This window comes from Rosa chinensis, chromosome 2 (assembly GCF_002994745.2).
Source record: "Rosa chinensis cultivar Old Blush chromosome 2, RchiOBHm-V2, whole genome shotgun sequence".
Classification (NCBI taxonomy): Eukaryota; Viridiplantae; Streptophyta; class Magnoliopsida; order Rosales; family Rosaceae; genus Rosa; species Rosa chinensis.
Genome location: NC_037089.1, coordinates 66,841,710 through 66,848,125, shown reverse-complemented (window position 1 = coordinate 66,848,125; position 6,416 = coordinate 66,841,710).

The following is a 6,416-nucleotide window of genomic DNA, read 5'->3' as shown; positions in this document are numbered from 1 at the left end:
CTTTATATACTAACTACTAAAAACACAATAAAGCAATAACCCTTCCCCCATACTTAATTCATGCATTGTCCTCAATGTATAAACAAATATAAATCATGCAAAGCATAAATCAAGCATAGAAGAGAAAATGAACACAACGAAACCTAAAACAACTTAAAATTCATGAAAATAAAATAGAAGGAAGAGTTCAAGAAAGCAAATCTGCGTTTGATGTCTCCTCCACAGCTACAGTTGAAATGGGTTGCCTCCCATGCAGCGCTTAATGTTTAAAGTCTTTCAGCCTAGACTTGTACCTCCATTTACTCCTTTGGAGGAGCGGTATGCGGGCGAGTGGCAGCCCTCTTGCTGGTTTCAGCCTCCTGAGGAGGCGGGTCCTCATGTTGTGATGCAGTAGCGTCCTTGCGAGGAAACCCAGGAGGATAACTCTGCAAGTTATTGACTTCCTGAGCAAGCTTGTTTATTGCAGTGTGACAGCGGATCAAAGAGCAGTTCATCTCAGAGATGTAATCGATCATGCAATTGACTCTCCAATCTGTCACCATAATACCATCGCGGAGAGAGGAACGCAAATCATCAATCGAATTCGACAAGCTTTCCAGGGTGGCCATAGGCCGAGGAGCACGAGCAGCTGGTGAGGAAGAAGACTCTCCGGGATGCAGTCTGGGAGAGCGACGAGGCAGATGAGGGGGACTGCGGGTACGCTCACGGATAGGACGATGGTCCCATGGACGAGTAAGCCCAGCTCTAGTGGCCGCTTGATGACCTTCTTCTTCCAAAGAGAGAACACGGCGTTGATTGATGCCCCTGCGAGGGGTAGCCTTGGTTCGAGCCATGAGGAAGTAGAAGGAATTTGAAACTGCACGTTTAGACAAACCTTAGTAAAATCTGGAGGAGACAAAAAAGGATGTATATATGAAGCACAAAATAGGGTAGAAATCTCAACAAGCACAGGGTTTTAACAAAGCTTCTCCGGGAAGGAGAAGAGTTATGACAGTTCACGGCCCAAGAAACTCCCCCACGTGTAAATATTCCTTTCTTTTCCTGGATTTATGGCATTTAGATCTGCTTTCGGCTGTAGCTTGTCTGTCACAGGTCCTCGAGATTCGTTTGATTCCCCCACGCGTCCTTTCTTTTCCTTAATTTACGGCAATCATACCTGCTTTCGGCTGTAGCTTATCTGTCACAGCTCCTCGAGATCAATTTGGTTCCCCCATGTGTCCTTCACGCGTCAACAACTTTTCCGTGTTTTTGGGTGACTTTAATCTAACGCGTAGATTTAATCTCAGAGATCGTCGATCCAACGGTGGAGATCTGCTCACTCGTTCTAGAAATAGGTGCATTCTGAGCGACTGTTCACTCCAAAAGAAAATTCTTCCGAGTTCTAGCCTTTCTCTCTCAACCCTTCAGCCTTTCTTTCGAAACTCAAATCCTTTCTTCATCAACATGGAACCACGAACTCTGCAACTAATGGAGTTACAAACCCAGCAACAAATGGAATTACAAGCCCAACAACCAACCGAGGAGGGAGGAAGCATCCAAGCAGCCGGGAGTAGTAACCGGTGGGCTCCCACACCGCCTCAACTAAGAATCCTCAAGGGCCTTTACTATGATAAGGGTTTTAAGTACCCAACTCCAGAGCAGATTCAAGAGATCTGCCTTCATCTGAAACAGTATGGGCAGATCGAGGACAAGAACGTCTTCTTTTGGTTCCAGAACCTCAAGGCTCGTGAGAGGCAGAAGTTGAAGGAATTTCGGAACGTTCCGGTTGGTGGATCTCTCGATCTCAATTTTGGATCCACTAGTTCTACTGATGATGGTAGATCCATTGATCTAAACTTTGGGTCACGTGTCGGCTATGGTGTTGACCCATATTCCTCCTCACCCTTCAACACTAATACCAGTACTACCTCCTTTGGCACAACAGGAGGACAATCTTTCATGGAACAACGAGGAGGAGATCACCAGGAGATTGAAACCCTTCCACTATTCCCCATGCATGGTGAGGACATCTTTAGCAACATGAAGACTACTTCCGAGGGAGGTAGCGGCTATGGCGGTGACTCTCGCATTTCCCTTGAGCTCAGCCTCAACTCCTACAGAGATGCAGACATGGTTTAGTATAGAGTATTTTTATTATTATTATTATTTTTTTTTAATTTTTTTTTTTTTTTTTGTAAATAGCTGAATTTAATAAGACTGAATGAATGCAGTTTTTTTTTTTATATATATATAAAGGACTAAAAAATCAAAAAACAAATATAAATATAAATTGGACTCAAAATGAAAGACAAAAATATAAATCTCTTCCCCCACACTTAAATATTGCATTATCTTCAATGTAATCAATTAAAAGCATGCAATGAAATAAGTAAGCATAGATAGAAGACATTTACGAAAACAAATCCAAAAATAAAACAATAGAGAAAAAATGAAAAATAAAAAGAAATAGGGAAAGAGAAAGCAAATCTGATTATATTCTGAATTGGGTTGCCTCCCAAGTAGCGCTTGTATTTTACGTCTTGCAGCCAGACGGTACCTACATTAAATAAAGTTAGTAACTATAATTAACAAAGAAATACAAAATAAAAACAAGTATAACTATTAATTACACACTACAAGTATTAACAAGTATATTATACACAAGACACAAGTTAAGTACTCAAGTGAGTATAAAACGTGAAAAGTATTTTTACAAGTATAATGTGTGAAACAAAATAATTTACATGTATAGAGTATTCACAAGTATTTCTTTTATTATAAACATTATTGATATCGAATCAAATTCCAAGCGGTAAATCAAGTGGACGTGCGGCCCAAGTATAGTCGCCTAGACACAAACTCCCTTTCAAATCTTTTGGGCAACCTTACTGAAATGGCCAGGTGGGGGAGGACGAACACGAGAGGAAAAATCCATTTTGGCATGAGCTACTCCCACATAGTGGTTTACGCCCATTTGCAAGCACTTCTGGATTCAAAAACCCGTCATGAACGTTGTCCCCTTCCTAGACACCATTCCACATAGGCTATACTTACTAAGATGAAAAAGTTCATAAGTGTGAAGACAGTTCAACAAGTGTTAATAAAGGCCGCCCTCAACCTTAAGGGACCTGAGCTAGGTACCAATAAGGGGTTTAGGCCAATATTAACAAAAGAGACTTCACCTATTCCTCTCAATTTACAACCTACAATTAAAATTCGTGTTCAATAATATAAATAATATCCTAGTTAATTTAAACTAAGTTTCAAACAATTTATATACAACAAATATATAAAATAAATGACACAATATAGCAAGTGATTTTTCAATCCCCGGCAACGGCGCCAAAAATTGACGCGCTCATGGGAGCGCGCAATTTAACCCTGAAATGTCGTTAGTAATATAAGTAAGTAGGGATCGTTCTATTCCGGGGATTGAGGGTACACTTGTAATTGTGAAACAAATAAAGAAAAGTATTATTTACAAAAATAAAATAAAGAATATAAATATATACAATTGTATAAACAAATAAAGAATTAAAATAATAAAGTATTATTTACAAAAATAAAATAAAGAATAAATATATACAAGTAAACACAAATAAGGGGGGATTAGGATTCTTAAAATTAAAATTAAAATAAATAAAATAAAGAAAATGTAAAAACATATATACAAGGGTGGAACGCAAGGAACAAAGATCAAAATCAATTTCATGTAATCAAATTCGATTCAAACCCTATAATTGTTCTTCCAAGTCATGAGAGAGGAGTTGATCATGTGAAACATTCGAAAGCAAATGATTTCCCATATTTTACTTTTCAATGCTAATTAACCTAAGCGAAAGCACCTAGATTAATCCTATCAAACATGCAATCAAGCCCTAGAAAGCTAGTCAATCATGACATGTTCAACGCATTAGACATAGAGAAAGGCTATCAACTCAAGTGTACAACTTAGTTATGGAAAAGTCCACCTAATTGCAATCCTCTTCAATTAAATTCGATTCTTGTCCAGAACCTTTACTACTTTTGATTCAAGTTACACAAAACGAAAAGTCGATTTCATGTTCTTAAACCTAGCACCAATTACATGCAAATCCTATAAGTGTCGACCCAAATAAGATAAACATATAAAAGTTTTCTGTAAAGCAAATTTAATCGAACAAACTCACATAAGCAACTTAGAATCACAATTATAGAATTCGAAAACTTTATTTAAACATAGAAATTGGGCTTAAACTTTGCCCTAAACATTATTGTTAACTAGAAACAAGTTCATACGAAATCAAACAAGGAAACCAAAAATTCAAACAAGGAAAACAAAATATCATTACAAGGAAAAAGAATGAATTACACCGTGAGGGGAGATGGAGATGGAGAGCTAGATGGTTGGATCTTGAATCTTGGAAGCAAGCCTTCAAGGTGGATGATGGAGGATATGATCTTCACGGCTCCTTCTTCTTCTTCCTCTCCTTGCTTGAAAACGCAGAACTTTGCAACTAGAGAATGGAACAAGAAAACTAGAGAATGAAAAAGAAATATGGAGAGGAAATGGAGAGACAAAGAAGATGAGATGGATGAAGGAATTGTTTTTGAGAGTGAGAGGAGAAGTGTATTTATAGCCCAAAAAATGATGAATGGAGGGTGGAGATGAACATAAATGAAGGGCTAGATATGTTAGACAAATTTGTAAAAAATATCTTCCCACATGTTTATCACTTGTTCAACTTGAATTGATTTTCCTCCTCAAGTTTTTCCACTTGGTTGCAACTTTGATTTTCCTCCTCAAGATTTTCCACTTCCTTGCAACTTTGATTTTCCTCCTCAAGATTTTCCACTTGGTTGCAACTTTGATTTTCCTCCTCAAGATTTTCCACTTGCTTGGAGGTCCTAAAAAAATAGAAACAAATAAGAAAAATAGAAACTTTCCTAAAATGAAAAATGGCAACTTACTAAAAATGATAAATAGAAACTACAAAAATATAAACTTTCTACAAATAGGAACTTTCCCAATCAAAGAATGGAAACTTTCCTAAACAGGATTTTAATAAGGAAATAACGTAAGAAATGTAGGGAAATGCAGTTAAAACGTCGCATTAAAATGCTCCTATCACCTACCTCCTTGCTTGGCGGTGTCGCTACGTCCTCTCGTATGAACGTCCTTTCTTGCAGGCATGTTTGCAGCATATTTGTGTGATCTCGTCACTTTAATAGGGATCGAGATGAGACATAGTGGGGACAGGCCACGACAATTCATGTCGTTCCTGCTGAACATCCGTGTTAGTATCTCCCCCTAACGATGGGAAGACTGTCTCATCAAAGTGACAACCCGCAAATCTAGTGGAAAGGAGATCGCCTTGCAAGGGCATTAAGTGGCTGATGATTGCTGGAGTCTCAAATCCAACGTAGTTGCCCATTTGTCTGTAAGGACCCATCATAGAGCGTTGTGGAAGTGCAATTGGCACATAATTGGCTCACTCAAATATGCGTAAGTACGATATTTGTACCCAGTCACTAGCTATAATGCAGAGGTACATTAAGTGGCGGTGGGTCGTAAACGAATTAGCATAGCTTTATGCGATATTGCATTACCCCAAGCGGGTATAAGGAGATTGGTGCGCATTACCAATGTCCGGACTATCATTGTAGTCGTTTCCGCAAGACCATTTGGGTGTGTACATGGGAATGTGATGTCCAACATCAAGCCCATTGCAATATCCATCGAAAGTCTTTCGATGTAAACTCTCTAGCATAGTCAAATCCAATTGACTGAATATGATGATTTGGGGAGTGAGCCCGTTGTCATATTATATGTGCTAGGAGTGTAGCGTAAGCAGCATTTATAGGTGGACAATGACACAACACGTGACCAGCGTGTTTGCGTGTCAACCAATATCATGAAATATTTAAACGTCCGTAAGTTGGTTGAATCAATCCACAAAATCCCTACGGATTCTTTGTAAGAACAGAATGAGTAATGTCATATCCTTTGCATAGGACGGTAGTCCTAATTTCCCTAAGGAACGGGCTTTGTAAAACGAGCGAGAGACCTTAGAAGCAACCATTGAGTATTTTGGTTAGGCCTGGGCGTCTAAAACACGGTTTAAAGCAAGTTAGTGATTGCAACATCACTTGGGGCGCCATCACCATGATGGACGCCATCCATGGCGTCATGGATAAGGACTGTGCCAGCCCTAGGCTGGTGGTGGACGGAGGCAGTGCCCTAGGCAGCAGCGTCGGTCACACGTAGTCTAGGAATCAACTTTTGATTCATGCTTCATTTCGCTCGAGAGAAAGGATGTCCATGTGAAGTCTTTGTAGACAGATCATCATATCATGACTAGGATGATCTATCCTGTCGTGACAAAGCCAATATGTGTCTAAATCTAAGAGATCTTCTCTCATAACTTTTATTGGATTAATAGCTCGAATAGTGACTT